Source organism: Pteropus vampyrus, unplaced genomic scaffold (assembly GCF_000151845.1).
Source record: "Pteropus vampyrus isolate Shadow unplaced genomic scaffold, Pvam_2.0 Scaffold471, whole genome shotgun sequence".
In the NCBI taxonomy this organism is placed as follows: domain Eukaryota; kingdom Metazoa; phylum Chordata; class Mammalia; order Chiroptera; family Pteropodidae; genus Pteropus; species Pteropus vampyrus.
Window position 1 is genome coordinate 712,597 of NW_011889252.1, and position 18,716 is coordinate 731,312.

An 18,716-nucleotide genomic window follows, 5' to 3' on the forward strand; every position below is an offset into this window, starting at 1 on the left:
GAATACAGAGGAACTGAATAACATCATCAACTGAATGTATATAATTGACATTTATAAAACATTCCAGCTAACAACATTAGTTTTCGAGTGCACATAGAACATTCTCACCCAGACAGACTATATCTTGGGTCATAAAACAAATCATAACAAACTTAAAAATATTGGAATCATACAAAGTATGCTAACATGGAATTTAGCTAGAAATCAATAAAATAAAGACTCTGGAAAATCTCCCAATATCCAAAATACTCGAAATGACATACTTCTAAATAATTCATTAGTCAAAGAGGAAGTCTCAAGGGAAATAAAAATTCAACATATCTAAATTTGTGAACTGCAGATCACAGCAGTGCTTAGAGGGAAATTTACAGAATAAAAAGTTTATATTAGGAAAAAAGGTCTCAAATCAACAATCCACCTTTAAAAAAAGTAGTCAATTAACACAAAGCAAGCAGAAAGAAAATAAAGAAATCAATTAAATTGAAAAAATGAATAAAGTTGATAAGCCTCTAGCCAAAAAAAAAAAAAAGAAAAAAAGAAAACCCCTTACTCATATTATTGCTTTCTGTGCCAACCACAGTCCAAATATATTAAATGGAAAATTCCAGAAATAATTCATAAGTTTTAAATTGGGTGCCATTCTGAGTAGCGTGATGAAACCTCATTCTGTCCTACCTGGGGCATGAATCATCCCTTTTCCAGCTATATATGCTACCAACCTGTCAGTCACTTAGTAGCTGTCTTGATTACAAGATCTACTGTCATGGTATCACAGCCCTTGTGTTCAAGTAACATTTATTTTACTTAATAATGGCCCCAAAGCACAAGAGTAATGATGCTGGCAATTTGTGTATACCAAAGAGAAGCCATGAACTGCTAACACTCTAAGTGAAAAGGCAACAGCGCTCCACTTAATAAGACACTTTATCATCTCACATAATTGCAAGAAGGGTGAATATAATACAATAAGATATTTGAAAGAGAGAGATACCACATTCACTTAACTTTTACTGTAAATGTTTTCATTTTAGATTTTAGTTTATTATTCATTCCTAGTGTATTATTTACAATAATAAAATGCTATTTTATTATTAATTATTGTTAATCTTTTACTGTGCCTAATTTATAAATTAAACTTTAACACAGGGAAGTACGTATAGGAAAAAACATAGTACATATAGGGTTTGGTACTATCCACTGTTTCAAGTATCCACTGGGGATCTTGGAATGTATCCCCCATAGATAAGGGGAGACTACTGTATACAAGTTATCAATATCAGGAATGAAAGAAGGAATATCACTATATACCCACAGACATGAAAAAGGATAATAAGGGAATACCACAAACAAATCTATGTACATAAATTTGGCAACTAAGATAAAGTGAACCACTTTCTTGAAAGCTGCAAAGTACCAAACTCACCCAAAACGAAATAGACAATCTGAGTAACTTAGATCAATGAAGCAATCGAATTTGCAGTTAAAAGCCTTCAAACAAAGAAAACCCTTTGCTCAGATGGCTTCACTGGAGAATTCTATCAAATACTTAAAGAAGAAATTTTATACATTCTCTTCTAAAAAATATTAAAGGGAACATTTTCTAACTGCTTTTGTAAAACCAGCATTATCCTAATACTAAAACCAAAGACAGCACAAGAAAAACACGAAACTACAGACCACTATCCACATGAACATAGATGCAAAATTCCTCAAAAAATTAGCAAATCAAATCCAATAATATAGAATAACACATCACAACCAAGTGGTATTTATCTCAGGAATGCAAAGCTAGTTCAATATTTGAAAATCAATCCATGTAATTGAATGTATTAACAAATTAAAGAAAAATCGTATGATCACATCAATTGGTACAGAAAAACATTTGACAAAATTAAACATCCATTCTTGATAAAACTTTCAGAAAACTAGGAATAGAAGAGAACTTGCGCAACCTGATAAAGAGTAGCTACAAAAACTAACAGCTGCCATCATGTTTAATGATGAAATGCTAAATGCTATTTCTCTAAGATCAGGAAGAAGGCATAAATATCCACTCTCACCACTGTCACTCAGTGTTCCTGGAAGTCTGTAATAAGAATGGAGAAGAAAAAGAAATAAAAAGCATATAGATTAGAAAGAAAGAAAGTTGTCACTTTTCACACTTTTCTGCATTGTCCATATAGAAAATCTCAAAAATCTATAATAATGCTCCTAGAACTAATTAGTAAGTTTAACAAGGTTGTAAGATACAAATCCTACAGAAATACATCATTTCTATACACTAGGAATGAATAATAAACTAAAATCTAAAATGAAAACATTTACAATAGCTTTAAAAATACTTAGATATAAATCTAACAAAACACGTACAAATCTATATGCTAAAAACTATAAAATACTGATAAAAGAACTCAAATATGACCTAAATAAACAGATATATCATGTTTGTTGACTGGAAGACTCGATAAAGTTAAAATATTAATTCTCAAATTGATCTACAGATTTAATGCAGTTCCAGTCAAAATGCTATCAGGAGTTTTTGCAGATACAGATAAACTAATTGTGAAATTTACATAGGAAAACAACAGGACTATACAAAATATTTTCTTAGAAAACTAGAATAAAGTTAGAAGATTTATACTATAGAATTTTAAGTCTCATATAAAGCTACAGTATAATAATCAAGACAGTAGTATTGGTGAAGGGACAGACATACATGTCAATGGAGCAGAGTCTAGAAATAGAGCCACATAAATATAGACAACTGAGTTTTGACAAAGGTGCAAAATCAATTCAATGGAGAAAGGACTATCTTTTCAATAATAATGTTGCTGGAGTAATTGCACATCTGCAAAAAATTTTGTTAAATGAACTTTGACCTAAATTTCATAACTCATACAAAAATTAACTCAAATAAATCATAGAACTAAATGTAAAATATGAAATTAGAAAAACTTTTAGAAGAAAACAAAGAACATCTTTATGACCTTGGGTTAGACAAAGAATTCTTATATCAAAACGCAATCCATAAAAGAAATTAATAAATTAAATTTAACCAAAATTTAAAACTTTAACTTGACAGAAGACATTGTTAAGAGATAAAAAAGAAAAGCTACTCACTAGGAGAAAATATGTCCAAATAATTTATCTGATAAAAGACTTGTATCCAGTATACAGTAAAAGAAAAATACTCTCAAAACTCAGTTTCTAAGAAAACAAATAATCCAATTTAAAAAATGAGGAAAAGATTTGAACAGACACTTCCCCAAAAATATACAGATGGCAATAAGCATGCGAAAAGATGCTCGATATCATTAGCCATTAGGGATATGCAAACTGAAAACACAAGAGGTAACACTACACACCTATTAAAATAGCTAAAATAAAAAATCTGAATGCTTGATGTTACTAATCATCAGAACAAATCAAAGCTACAATAAGATATTATCTCACTTCTGTCAGATGACTATAACAAAAAAAAAAAAAAAAGACTTATGTGGAGAAATCTGCAACCCTGTACACTGCTGCTAAGAATGCAAAAGGATGCAGCTGCTATGGAAAACAATACGGAGGTTCCTCAAAAAATTAAAAATAGAACTACCATATAATCTAGCAATACCACTTCAATATATATATCCCAAGAAACTGAAATCAGAATCTTGAAGAGGTATTAGCACTCCCATGTTCATCACAGCACCAGTCACAATAGCTAAGTTGGAAACAACCTAAATGTCCATCAACAGATGAATTGTTGTAAAAAATGCAGCATATACATAAAATAAAATACTATTCAGCCTTTAAAAAGAAAGAAATTCTGCAGGAAGGGGAAAAATGGCATGGATGACCGAGGCTTGGTTCATCCCTCCTGCAACCAAATCAAAGTTGCGACAGAAACACGGAGCAAACAGCAAGCAAAGTCGCCTGGGATCCAGACAAACAGAAGCACCACAACTAGGGAGGGAAATAATTAATCTACCTGCAATGGTAGAAGACAGGAGACGGCAGAGACACGAGGCTGCCTGGTTCCCAGTGGCTGAGTGGAACAGTGCCAGCCAGCAGCTGCTGACACCTCTTGAAGGGGCTGTCTGCAAGCGGACTTTTGCAGTGATGGACCTGCTCACTCTGAGCACCGGTGCCAGGTGGGCTGCGTGGGGAGCACCAGGGACTTACAGGAGGACACTGAGTTGTTGGAGTGAGGGCCAGAGGCAAGACTCTATCTTGGGCAGAAGTGCTGGCGGTATCCATTGTTCCTCTGTTGATCCCTCCCCACCCCACCAGTGTGCAGACTCAGTGCCACCATAGCTGAGACGTCATCAAACTGGATAACAGAGGTCCCTCCACCCAGAGGATTCCCTGAAACTCCACCTTCTCCAACTCGTGGCCCCACCCAAGCCACCTCCTGTTGTGTCCTCGATGAGTCTGGTGCTCCTTGCTGAGCAGCACCAAGACTCACACTAGTGGCAGCTGACCTCAGTTTCTGGTGTGGCCCCTTGAGGCAACTATAAGCACAGCATCTGCTTGATGAATCTTAACAGGTGGTCCTAGAGGGGCACACTTGGCCTGCAGCTGAACCCCTCTCAGGACTGTGCCACTGGATACCTACTACACAAAGCCATGCTAAAAAGACCGAGAGACTTAGGAGCTTTGATTACTACATAGAAACAGACACAGAAAGGCAGCCAAAATGGGGAAAGAAGCAGAAACCATATGAGAGAACAGAACAGAAATCCAGGAATAATGGAGTCAAGCAATCTAACAGATGCAGAGTTCAAAACACTGGTTATAAAATGCTCAATAACTTACGGGAAGTGTAGATGAATTGAGTGAGAACTTTAACAAAGAGATAAAAAACATAAAAATGAAGGTGGAAATTATAAAATGGAACCAGTCAGAAATGAAGAACATATTATCTGAGATGAAGAGTATATTACAGGGAATCAACAGAGGGGATAAAGAAGAGGATCGAACCGCCGATATAGAGGATGGGTAAGCCAAGGACACTCAACCAGAACAGCAAGAAAAAAGAAGCCAAGACTATAATAATAATTTAAGGAGCCTATGGGACACGATTAAATGTAAAAATATCCATGTCACAGGGATACCTGAAGTAAAACAAGAAGCTGAAAATCTATTTGAAGAAATAATGATGGAAAACTTCCCTAACCTGGTGAAGGAAATAGACATACAACACCAGGAAGCTCAGAGTCTCAAAAAAAGATGAATCCAAAGAGGTCCACACCAAGACACATTATAATTAAAATGCCAAAGGTTAAATACAAAGAGAGAATCTTAAAAACAGCAAGAGAAAAACAGTTACCTACAAGGGAGCACCCATAAGACTGGTAGCTGATTTCTCAAAAGAAACTATGCAGGACACAAGGGCTTGACACAAAATATTCAATGTGATGAAAACCCAGGACCTATAACCAAGAATGCTTATCCGGCAAAGCTATCACTTAGAATCAAAAGACAGATAAAGAGCTTCCCAGACAAAAATAAGCTAAAGGAATTCACTGACACCAAGCCAGTATTACAGGAATTGTTGGAGGGACTTCTTTAAAAAGAAAAAACATGTATCAACAGCATGAATAAAGAAAGGTAATAACTACATTCCTATCAACAAGTACCTCAAATGGAAAAGAATTAAGTGCTCCAACCAAAAAATAGGGTGGCTGAATGGACAAGAAAACAAGACCCCTATATATGCTGTCTACAAGAGACTCACTTCAGATTAAAAGACACACAAACTAAAAGGAAGGAGATGGAAAAAGATATTGCCTTGATAGACCTAGAGGGTATTGCGCTGACTGAAATAAGTCAGATAGAGAAAGACAAATATCGCATGATTTCACATACATGTGAAATCGAAAGAACAAAATAAACAACAACAATAACAACAATGGAAATAAACTCAGAGATACAAAGAATATTTTGAGGGCTACAAGATGGGAGGCGGGCTAGGGGGATGGTGAAGAAGGGCAAAGAGATTAAAAAGTACAAATGGATAGTTAAAAAATGGACATGGAAATATAAAGTATAGCATAAGGAAAATAGTTAACAACGTTGTAATAAATGTGTAAGGCAGTACTAGATTTAGTGATCGCTTTGTAATATATAGACCTCTAATTACTATGCTGTACAACTGAAAAGAATATATTATTGTATGCCAACTATAATTGAAAAAAACTCATTGCATTGTACAACGTAAATACAAGCAACTAATCATCTATTATATTTCAATAAAGCCAAAAGGAAAAAAAGAAGGAAATTCTGACATGTGTTACATTGGATGGAATTTGATGACATTATGCTAAGTGTGATAAGCCAGTCACAGAAAGAGAAATACTGCATGATTGACTTATATGAGATCCAAGTGGAATGACGGTTGTCAGGGGCTGGGGGGAGAGAAAAATGGGAGTTTACTAATCGATGGGCATAAAGTTTCAGTTAAGTAGGATGAGTAAGCTCTAGAGATCCACTGTACAACACTGTACCTATAGTCAACAATAATGTATTACACATCTAAAATTTTGCTGAGACTAGATCTCACACCTCAATAAAATAAACTTTAAAAAAATCTGACAATACCAAGTACAAACGAGGATATGGAGCAACTGAACATTACTGGTGGGGATGCAAAATGGTATAACCACTCCAAAAAATAGTTTGGCAGTTTCTTATAAAAGTAAACATACACTTACGATATTACCCAGCAATTTCAGTCTTAGGGATATCTTTGAGAAATGTAAATTTAGGTTCACAGAAAAACCCATACATGAATGTTTACAGCAGCACTATTCATAATCACTTGAAACTGGACACATTCAAATATCATTCAACGGATGACTGAATAAATAAACTATCATGTAACCATATAATGGAATAGTACTCAGCAATAAAAAAGAACAAATTACTGATAAATATAATAACATGGATAAACCTCGAAGCTATTGTGCTGAGTGAAAGAAGCCAACCTCAAAAGATTATCTACTGTAGTACGATTCCATTTATATGACATTTTAGAAAAGACAAAACCATAGGAATGGAGCACTGATCACAGTAGCTAGGCATTAGGGGTTAGGGAGAGTCTGGCTACAAAGGGGTAGCAGTGAGGAGCTCTCTGAGGTGATGGAACTGTTCTGTGTGCTGACTGTGGTGGTGGTTAAACAGATCTATATACATGCGTTAAAATTCATTGAACTGTACACCAAAATTTTTTTCAGTCGTACTATTTGTAAATTTAGAAAATAATAATCATAAAAGAAAAAAATTACCAAAGCTGTTAAAAACATTAAAATAAAAAAAAAAGTTGTCATACACGAGCTAAAACTTCAAATGTTTTTCAAATATTAGTTTTATTAAACTTATGCTTGAGAAGGAACGAGTATCTTATTTGGTTCTGGTGCCATAACAGGAACAGGTTTCCAAATAGGAAAAAGAGTTCTGTCCCAGGGGCACTGTGTATTGGCCACAACTAGACTGCAGGGGTTCTGATACCTAAATTCTGGGCATAGAAACATCAGAAACCACTTGCCAAAAATGCAGACTAGCATTCATACTTTAAACTCTATAGATCCACAATGGATTTTTTATAACACTCCCAAAAGTCAGCATTCAATTCTCACAAATAAAAGTTCTTACTAGGTTCTATGATTAAACCATGGAAGGAAAAAACAGCTGGAAAGGCCTTGACAATCCAATATCTATAAACAGAAGCAGTGCTCAGAAGAAGCTGATGGTTCTGGAATCCTGGCTAGAAAAGTGACACTGCTTTCTGGGGATGATATTTTTTCTTGAGATTGTGCAACAGATTGCACTGAGTGACAAGTGCGCTGCTCTTTATAAAACAAAACAAAAAAACAAAACACCTTTTCTTTGAGCACTACCCTAGGCAAAGGGCAAAGACAGGGCTCTAGAGCAGAGCAAGTAAGTCACAGTGCCCTGATGACTGCTATACCTTCTCACCAGAAAACAGCAAGGCAGCCTGCTGAGGAGTGGGAGGTGAAAGACATGGCAACTCCTACAACCTACAAAGGACAATATAAACCAAAGACAGTAATGGTCAGGAAGTAGCATGTGGCTAGCAACAAAGCCCATCAGCCCCCAAGGGTCAGGTTGGATATAAGCTAATTAGAAACAAAGGTAGAAAACATAAATCTAATAAATAACAAGTCTTTGATATCCATCCACTCATAAAACAAAATGGACTTTTCTTTGACCTATAAAGCTTTTGAGCAATTTCTAATGCCATGAGTCTACATTAAGATCCCAAAATAAAAGAAGTCCTATCCCTTTGGCACTTATGTCTGAAGTTTCCAGTATGAGTCAGAAAAAAAAAAAAAAAGCCTTGTGAGGTAAGTGAAATACTCACATGATCATTCTACTTTGTTTCCCCTCTACACTTAATCACTCAATCTGTGCCTTTCTTGAGTCTCATACCCACCCACCTCTTTTCTAAAGACAAGGAAGAAGAAATATTGCAAAAAGAAGAAAGTAAAAATAAAATCTATAAATATTACTTGTACTAGAACATCTAGATTAATAAAATAGATATTCATCATTCAGATAAGTGGTCTTTATGGACTTTCCTCATCCCAGGCTACCTTAAGAATCCCTTCCTAAGAGGCTGTTGTTTAACTGTTCTTAATTACTGTTACTTTGAGCATTCAAACTAGGAAGCAGGTACAAACTTACAATGTAATTGCACAGAGAGCCTCCTAATGGGATTACTATAAGGATGCTTTGCATCCCTAAATAGAGTGATGAATTTACTAACATCTTGTACATGAACTCTGCCTGATCTACTAGTTCCACACAAACCATGGGGACTTCTGACAACTGTCTGGGTGCAAACTGTGGCAAATATTAATAGAATTTGCAAGAACTCAGCAACTTCAGTGGTGAGAGGAAAATAATATTAACAAATTAAAGGAAAATTTTTATTGCATTAAATTGCTTTTCTCTAGGTGCATTCTGTTATTTTGTATGTATATGTTCTGATGTTCCAATCGCCCTTTATTTTTTTCTTACTCAGTGATCTTTACTGACTACAAAAGGTTGAAACAGAGCCCAAGCTCCCTGAGCTCAACCTTTTCTCCAATGACCACTGTATACAGAAGTTGCACATTATAGCCCACTGGCCAGTCATACACCCCAATTTCACCAAGGAAGTTTATTCAAGTCTGACATTTTGTATCCACAGTCTAAGATTCAGTCCCCTAAACAAAAGTAACAATACTGGCTAGTAAGGCTTACTTCTTTCCTTCCGCTTTCACCTATTAGAATCCTCTCATTTTCCACCTTTAACTCAGCCTGCAATTTCAAATACCATGGCTCTCATGAAGCACACAGACCATAAGCACATAATCAAAGAAAGAAAGCCACCGAGTTTCAGTAAGGACAAAATGGTCATCCACTAGGTCTATGAAAAGGACCATAATCCTTATTTCTTTATCCACTAAGCTAAAGGTTAGTTGAGAATATCAAGAAAAAAGATGAGTTAAGTGTCTATAAATAGATAGAATGAAAGACTCCAAAGCAAGAAAAGAATAGACCCACAAAGATTAAGTAATCTTTATCAGTGAGAGAGCACAGAGAATTAGGAATCTGGAAGATTTAAGTTTTCCTTAAATAACATTATAAGTTCAAGGGGGAAAACCCCTCTACAGAGAAAGGATTAAAAATTAGAAATAAAGATAGCTTGCTAACCAAGATGCTCTGGACTAGACTGCCTACATTTATTACAGAACATACTTTCCCAGATTTTCTAAACAGAAGAGTCTCTGTCTCTAAACTTTAAGACAGCAAAATAATTTTTAACTACTCCTCTTCCCTTTCCCCAATGTAAAGTCATTCACCAAGCCCTACTGAAAGTCTTCCTATTAACCACTTCTTACATTAGAAAAATGTTAAACATACACATCCATGTGACACACATTGCAAAATTATATTATTTTCTTTCCTTCCGGTCTTCATCTTTACTATCCTAGTCCAAGCCTTTGTCACCACACAACTAGGCCAAATCCAAGAGCCAATCAGCTAGATGTCCATTCCTTGTTCTAGTCTATCCTATTATACACTGCTGCCCAATCCTCCTAAAACATTACAGCACAGCTTTGATGATGTGTCATTCTGTACTCCCTCAGAAATTTTCTATGTTCTCCACTGCCTCTCAGGATAAATGCAATTTCCAAAAATTCTTAATGTTTGGCTAACTCTACCCTATCTTTGCAAGCTTATCTGCCACACCCCAACCCAACTGATTTATTCACTGCTCCCCCAAAACACTTTGTACATTCTCACCTTCTCACTTTGGCTCACACTGCTCTACACAACCATTTTGTAAAGCCCAGCTCAAATCATACTTCTTCCATCAACCTGTCTCTGATCATACCAGCTTGAAGCTCTCTCCTTTCTAAAAAATCAATTTACTTATTTTCTATACCACTTGTGTGGCAATTAAACCCTTTTCAATTGTTATCATGAATGATTCAAAAACCTTTTATTAAATATTGTATTTATATTTTATCAAATAAGTTCCTAGAACATAAAGCCTGTCTTTTCTATATCTTTCAGTGACTGTCACAATGCCTCACCCTTAGTTGCTACTCACTAAATATTTGTTGATTGGTGTGGTCAAGATATGTGATTTATAACTCCTTAAAGAAAGCAAAAGTTCTATGTGTGTTAGTTCTATGTGAAAACTAACAGTTCTCAAGGTCATATCTTCCTCTGTACTTTTATTTTTCATAGATGATTCTCAAACAGAAACTCAAAAATACAATGTAGTTAGTAGAAAGGATTGTTTTGGCCCAAACTAACATTTTACTTTAAATAAGCCAAGAAACTAGACTATAAATTTCACTAAGAAAAATAAAACATAAAGGATTATCTATACCAAAAGGAAAGGGGGGAATTAATTGATCTAAGATGATCCAGAATGAGTTAAAATTCTTAAACTATTTTAACAGTCTTCCTCCAAAGACAATGGAAACAACTGTATCTGGGGTAAGAGGAGAGAATGTATATAGGTGCATATACATACGTACGTAGAAAAGGATAAAGAGAAACTGGTAACTAACAGTAGTTGCCTTTATGGAGAACATACTAGGTGACTGGAAGACAGTATAAGAAGACTTAACATCGAAGCTTCTAATTTTTGAACCCTGTGCTGTTAACTATGCAAACACATAAATTTAGAAGATATACTTTATGACACAGAATGGAAGAGATACATTAATATTTAAAAAACAAAACACCTTCCTAAAGTTCCACGCCCTATCCAGATCAGGATAATTCTCGTTCAGTAGTATACAGAGATGTATCCAAGGGAATCTGCATAGAGAAGAGAATTCCTTCTCTTAAAATACCAACAGTTCCCTAAATTCACATCCAAATTCCCCTGTCCCTTTTCACTGCAGCCATTCTTTCACTCTCACTCTCCGCTCCAATGATTCCTCACACTCCCAATACTTACTTCCCTATCACAACACAAATATTTTACAATGCCTTATTTGCTTCGAGCCATTTTTCCCAGAAACAAGACATTTCTCCTCTTAAGTCTTCACCAAAAGCTTAGGAAATCCAATTGAGAATTCCATAGCAAATGAGATTCCTGGGTATTTTGACCTTTGAAAAAGCTCCACCAGTCACATTTGCAACCAGCTCAATTTTTTTCTCTGCAATTTAATAATGCATCAATTTGTTTTCATTTAAAAGCATTTTATTTAGCTTCTTATTAAGACAAAGAGACACTAGTGAATATGAAGTGAAAGCCTGTTGCATTATCCTTAATTGACGAAGAATTCCTCCTGAAACAAGAAACTAACGATGTAATAAATTAAGCCTGATTTATTTGTGGGGCTGTCGCTCAGTAAAATGAAGGGAAAATGCTATTTCACACTGGCTTTTGGCAGACATTAAGCTTCTAGAGGCTCAGCGTTCAACTGTCTGTACAATTAAAATAAGAAGAGAATAAGAAAGGAGAAATAATTAGCTGCTTTTTCATTGATACAGTAGTTGCGATCTCTTCCTTTATCAACCATTTAAAAATTTAAAGTAATATTTTAATTGTGACTTTTTCTCCCTTCTCAAGTTCATTCTGGTAAATATCAATTAAATACCAAAAATGCAAAAAAGAAGAAGCAAATAAATGACATACATAATTCACAGCCTAGATAACCCATCCTTGGATAAATAAGCATTCACTATATTTCTCTAATGTTCTTACTCCCCAGAAACCCAAAAGATTTTACAGCATAAAAACTGCACTAATTAACCGACATGAAAGGAGCCTGTTAATATGTCTTCTGAGGGATTTCGGTGCTTTCCATTTCCAGACCCTGGGACAAACTCAATAAACACAAGATACCTCTCTCTATCACCAATGGTGCATGTACAAGTGCTCCAAACCTCTTCAGCTAACATTTTAGTCATCCTAACCCAATAGACTCCTTCCAGGATGAAGAGGGTTTCAGTCTCAAACTAAGAGGTCCTCTTAGACCCTAAGGCTCCCAGCGTTTTGTTTTGTTTTTTTTTAATTCCTCAAGTTGACACATCTCCACATACCTAAGGGAAATCTTAACTAGTATCCTCTTTCATCTTTGCTCTTCTAGCCCGAGCCTCCCAGTACTTTTTCTGCTTCAATGCTCACATCCCTGCCGGCATCAGTCCCCAGTATACTGTTCTTCTCCAAGCTCTATGCCAAGTTCAGCCTTGCATAAGCAAAGAAGTCCAGGTGGTAGTGGTCAAAATTCCCCTGTGGTCCTAGTTATAAGTTATGTTGGCAATATGAGAGCATTTATCAGTAGCCAAGTGTATATATTTATTTGCAAAAGAAAAGGCAAAAAGATAGACAGACACCAAGATATGATGACCTTCTAAAAAGTCGCTAGGATAACTACAGAAACAAAACGAGTACATTACTTTAATGCCTTCTATTTTCATCCATATTCTATTTGTTGATAAATTTTCTGTTCATGTTTCCTCATCCTTCCTGCTTCCAAGATGCTCTCCTTCAAAAGTACTTTTGCTCTCCTTCTGCCTATCCCAGAATCTTTCACTATGCCCACTCACTAAGATATGTTTAGCTACCTAGGATAATGATAATTTCTTAAAATAAAGCCAAAATTGTTCACATTCTTGATTATATGAACACCAGAATATAATGCCATTTAATGGGAAAAAATCTTTAAGCATGAGTCAACCAACCTGGACACCCATCTCCACATCACCATTTAATTAATGGTCCTACAGCCTTGGACAACTCACCTAAGCACCAGGATTCTTACTCAGATTCTTCGGCTATAAAATGGGTAGAATAATATTTGTCTTACCTAACTCAACTATTAACTGACAGAAAGATTTTTAAAGCTTTTATAAACAGACAAACATAGAGTAATAATTAACAAAGGTAAATGGTTAGCCATGAGATCTAAACGTATGAGACCCAATCAAATAAAGCAGTTCAAAGACTATATAACGGAAAAAAACCTAGAATGGTGCTGAAGACAGAGCAACTCCAAACTTGTATAGTCACTTACTATATTAAAATATCCAGCCCAAGGAAGAAAAAAGGGGAGCCTCAGCCTTTGGGCCCATTTCACCTTCAAGTCCCAGGCTATAGCCAAAAAGAGCCCAGTTGCCTGCCAATTGGTGAGTGCCAAGGTTTTCCTTTTTGGTATAGTCCTATTCTAGATAGTTTGGGAATGAATGAGGAAAGAGTTACTCTGATAACTGCATTTGCACTGTGGTGGTGGAGATCAGCACTGCAGTTTTACAGTAAAACTTTTCTCCATTTAGACTAGCGATGTCCACCCCCAAGTCAGGGCACCTGCGATTCTATCCTCCATGCCAGACTGAAGATAAAGCAACCGTCTGCTTTTCAGACTACTGAAATTTAATAGTTCGTATATATACTCTATCAAATACGCATATAAATACACACTAAGCTGCTAAATCCCCAGACAGAAAGGAGCTAATATATAGTGAGCTCCGTATGTCAGAAACCATAAGGAAACAGAGATTTCATTTAATCCTCACAAACACCCTGAAATGTAAGTATTATTATTCCTACTTTTATAGATGAGAACACTGAAGCTCAGATAGATTAAATAACTTGCCCAAGGTCACAAAGCTAATAAGTAGCAGAGTCAAGGCTTGACCTTAGTTTTGCCTAACTCCAAAGCCCACACTGCTTCTGGCATTTTCTTCTCAATGGTATAACGACGGCAAACTTCTTGGGTCTTCATTTTACATTAATTCTTGACATAGTACTTAACTGCATGTCCTGGTTATATTTTTATAACTTCATGAGGGGATAGAGAAAAAATGTCCATAAAATTTCTTTGTGTTCTCCTTTCCTGCATTTACTTCCTATTCCTGCACAAACTATTGTTTTAGGCTGAATCACTGGGTTAGACCTCATAGTCTGAAATACATTTCAGCAACTAATATACCTAAAGGGTGAATGTTCTATTTCCTTCATTTAACACTTTAATAGCCATAGTTTTTGAGCATGGTATCATTTTCTAAGCTGGTTCTTGCCATTTAAAGAGTGTTAGCGCCTACAATGCCTCATACACAGTAGGTGCAGAGGGAAAATATTTGTTGATTCACTGACTGAGGAAGGTTTCTTTATTCCTCTAGTTAACTTGCTATATTTAAATCAAGAGACTTTATAGGAGTCCAACTCTAAGAATGAATTCTTTCACATTAGATAATTTTTTGGAAACTTTAAAAATGATTCAGAAAAAAGGTAAATTGAAATATAAAAATCTAGTGTTTAAGTCCCTAAGTAACTAACTAATGGACTATGAACTTAAAGAGTTTTAAGGCTCGGTTTAAAAATACTGTTATTCTCAAAATAAGTGAACAAACAAAACAGAAACGAACTCATGGATACAGAGAACTGATGGTTGCCAGATGTGCGGTTGAGGAGATGGGTGAAAAAGGTGAACAGATTAAGAAATACAAATTGCCAGTTATAAAAGTCACGGGGATGTACAGCATAGAAAATATAGTCAATAATATTATAATAACTATGTATGGTGTCAGGTGGGTATGAGACTTACTGGGGTGATCACTTTACAAATTATATAAATGTCTAATCACTATGTTGTACACCTGAAACTAATATAATATTGTATGTCAACTGTAATTGACACAGTAAAACACAGATAGCTTTTGCGTAGGGTGGTAAGACTTTTTTTCATTTTTTAAATATGACAAAATTTTTCTGCAATAAGTATGTCATTTTTATAATTATGGAAACTGACCCCACTCTGCATAAACTATATATTTTAATACTTTTTATACAGTGTGTTTATTTTCTCAGACATATTTTTATAATTATGGAAACTGACCCCACTCTGCATAAACTATATATTTTAATACTTTTTATACAGTGTGTTTATTTTCTCAGACATAATCCACAGAAATTAAGTATTCATTAATCCATGTGTGTGTCTCTAGAACAACTTATTATATAATAGCACATTAAAAATATTTTTTTTCCATCCCTAGAATGCTTTTCTTGCTTTCGGTGGATATGTCCCTATCTTTGTGTTTTTTCAAGCAGGTACAGGTTTCTTATATACTCTCCATAGAACACTAATTTTCAATCTTGTCTTGATAACAAACACAAGTATGACATTTACCCCTGATATAGTCCCAGTTTGTCTTCTAACTTTATGTATGTTACCTTTTCAGTGATGTTAAAGCACTTTGATCAAAGTGGAATGAGCTACTTTATTTGGTAGTAAGTTCCCTACCAATGGAAATATTTAAAGCAGAAATATCTCATAAGGGGATTCCTGAGTAGGAGGTTGTACAAGCTGAAATTTATGGCCCCCTTCCTAGTCTAAGATTTTAAAATAATTTTTTTGACAAGTCTACTTTAGTGATATAATGGATCACATACAGGCCTCTGTTGAGTTCTTTTCCCCAGCTCACTGTTTATATCAACCCAGAGAAGATGTCCTTCTGATCCAGGTTAATTTAGTGAGCTTTCTGATTACTCCCTGTGGAGACCAATTCCTATAATATTAACAGTTTCTTGCTTTTTGAAATTATTAAAATGTGCTGAAAAAATGCTGTCAGCAAAATGTCACTGTATAACTTACACATGGATCTGCTGTAGCCGGTAAAACTGCCTCTATGAGGGACAGCCAAAATGAAGAATTATGTGGGAGTAATAAAATATGATAACTAGGCCTGCAACGTCAAATATAAACCCAGCTGCGTATGCACACACACATCTACAGGAAAGCCTGCTAATAATAAAAGCAAAGAAAAGCCCAAATCATGTTCAGCATGTATACACTTACTTCACCACAGGACTGGTCAGGGAACTGTCCTTTCAGCACCACATCCAGAAACCCTGGTGCAAGCCTAAACACAGGCAACCAAAGCTGACTGGTAAGAAAAATTTGTTAATGCTCCTACAAAGAAAGCAACAAGCAACTGCATACTGTTTGTTTTTAAGCATGCTATATTCTAATTCATAATCCTTTATTAATTTAAAATAAAATCCTTCAAATATTTTGATAAAAGCTGACAAAAACTCCAAATGAAAACCAAAGGTATACTAAATCAGCCTCTAGAACTCAACCAAAGGAACCAATAACTGGCCTGCACTATTAAGAATTGCTTTGCAATACCCACCACCGGCCCTACTAAGAAATACAACACATTTACACATACCCTGAATCAGATGTTCAAAGAACATGGAACATGCTTGAAGTCCTCTCTAGGGAGAACCTCAATTTCTAGGACAGAGAATGCTTGCTGAATACCAAACCATTACTACCACCCCCCTTCTGAGCAATCAAATTCTCTTTCAGGGAGAACTGAAGGCCTTATGGGTCATGAGTTCCAAAGGAAAAATGCTGCAGTATTTCAAGAACCAGGTTACAGGCAATGTGCTACAAAGCTTTCAGCATTTTAAGTCTGATTCCCCAGAGATCCCTACCAGGATGGTATCCGGTGGTAATGTTCTCCATTTGCATTACACATCAAAAAAGGGGCGGAGGGAAGCCCCCTTCTCCCAAATACCTTCTAATGCACGTGTAGAAAAGAGAAGTACAGAGCTCCTGAAACAGTGAAAAACTACCACACCCGAAATCTCCCTTGGAAATCTAAAACAACCCCGAGCCCTAACACATCGCTACCTCTCTAAAGGATCTCCAGGTTCGAACTTGAGAAACAGGTATAAAATGCACTCTCCCCCTTTGCCCCCAAAGCCGTCACCCACATTCCCTGATTCCATCCCTGCTTCTCTGGTGCCCACTGTGCATTAAAAACAGTTTTCCCTGTAAGCAAAGCTTGCTCCATGTTACTTATTTCTCCCATCCCCTGAATTGGCCAGATGTAATGCAAAGTTTCTTTTACTCCTACCCCCAACAGAAGACATCCTTTTATTATAAACACTGATGCTGAATTTTGGAATCTCCGGATATAAAATGTATTCCCCCATGTTTCAAAAACTGCAGTGTAAGTGAAGAAGAGGGCACAGGGTGGAGTTGTTGGAAGGAATGCATGGTTCGAAGATAATAATAAATGCATATTTATCAGACTGAAAAATGATTACCACTCCACATCATCTCCAAGCTGGTGCCCCGGAAGGGGTCTGAAAGCCCTGGCTAACCCCTGGAAAGTTAACTGCCAAGTCTTCACCAGTGGTTGCTGGGGGCACGGAGGGGATGGAGCTCAGCTCTCAGGAAAAATGCAGAGGCTTTGCAGTCCCCCAAGTACCTACAGAGAACTAGAGAAGAGGGGTCCACGCCTGTGGAGCTGGGCAGTCCCCTATGCCCAACGCAAACAAGAAGCCCACGGTGCTGCCTGTGGTGGTGAGGTGGGGGAGGGAAGGGAGAGAGGAGGACAGGAACAAGCTCTGCATCGGGTGGCATGGGGGTGGGGTGGGGGAAGGGGATATTCTGAAAGTGATGTACTCCCTAATGCAGGAATCCTAGCCTTCCCAGGAAGGTCCTGGGTGCCCCTAACACAGTCCCAGAGCACCCTGTCGGAAGGGGTCCAGACACATCCGAGTAAAGGACAGGGAGAGTCCTGGCTGCCCTAAGAACCCCAGGCTTCTGCAGTTGGTAACAATCTGGAGCCACATGGGGAGATGGATGCAGTAAGATATGGGGGAGGGAGTAGACCTGAGGGGCTACTGTAGGAAGATCCCGACAGCGCTGCCCTTCCCAGTACAACCCGGCGAGGGGCCTCCGACTCTTCCCGAGCCCTGGGAGATGGGGCGGCGGAGGAGTGGGGGAGGAGGGAGCGCTGCACTACCAAAGAGGCGCTGAGGGCAGGCCAGGGTCCCCCAATGCAGGCAAGAGACGAGGAGAGCGAGGATGTATGGGGATGGGGGCCGGTGATCCTCAATTTTCCTCAGCGACCCCCGGTAAACATGGGAGAAGGAAGCAAGACTTCCAAACATCTGTCCAAAACAGGGAGGGCAGAAGCCCAGCTCCATGGCCCCTGGAGCCCCACCGCGCACGCTGCGGCAAAGCCCCTGACTGGAGATGGGCGAGCCCTGCTCCAGGGTCCCGAAACCAGAGGGGGAACCCAGCGGGCGAGAAGCGGCAGCAGGGCGGGGTCTCTGGGGCGACTTACGGCAGCGGCGGCGAAGGAGGCAGCGGCGGCCCTAGTGCGGAGCCCGGGAGGCGCGGCCGGACTGCAGAGGCGCCGAGGCTGCGGCGGGCGGGACTGCGGTG

General features: G+C 37.4%; 1 protein-coding gene across 1 annotated transcript in view; it reads right to left on the reverse strand.

Moving 5' to 3' along the window:
• Positions 1–18,716, reverse strand: part of SCN8A (sodium voltage-gated channel alpha subunit 8) — a 180,167-nt gene extending 161,451 nt beyond the window's left edge. Inside the window, exons 1-2 of the mRNA XM_023524541.1 lie at positions 18,616–18,716; positions 16,326–16,389 (exon numbers count right to left, since the gene is read on the reverse strand). The gene's annotated coding sequence lies outside the window, so the exon portion shown is untranslated. The remainder of the gene's footprint in view (positions 1–16,325; positions 16,390–18,615) is intronic.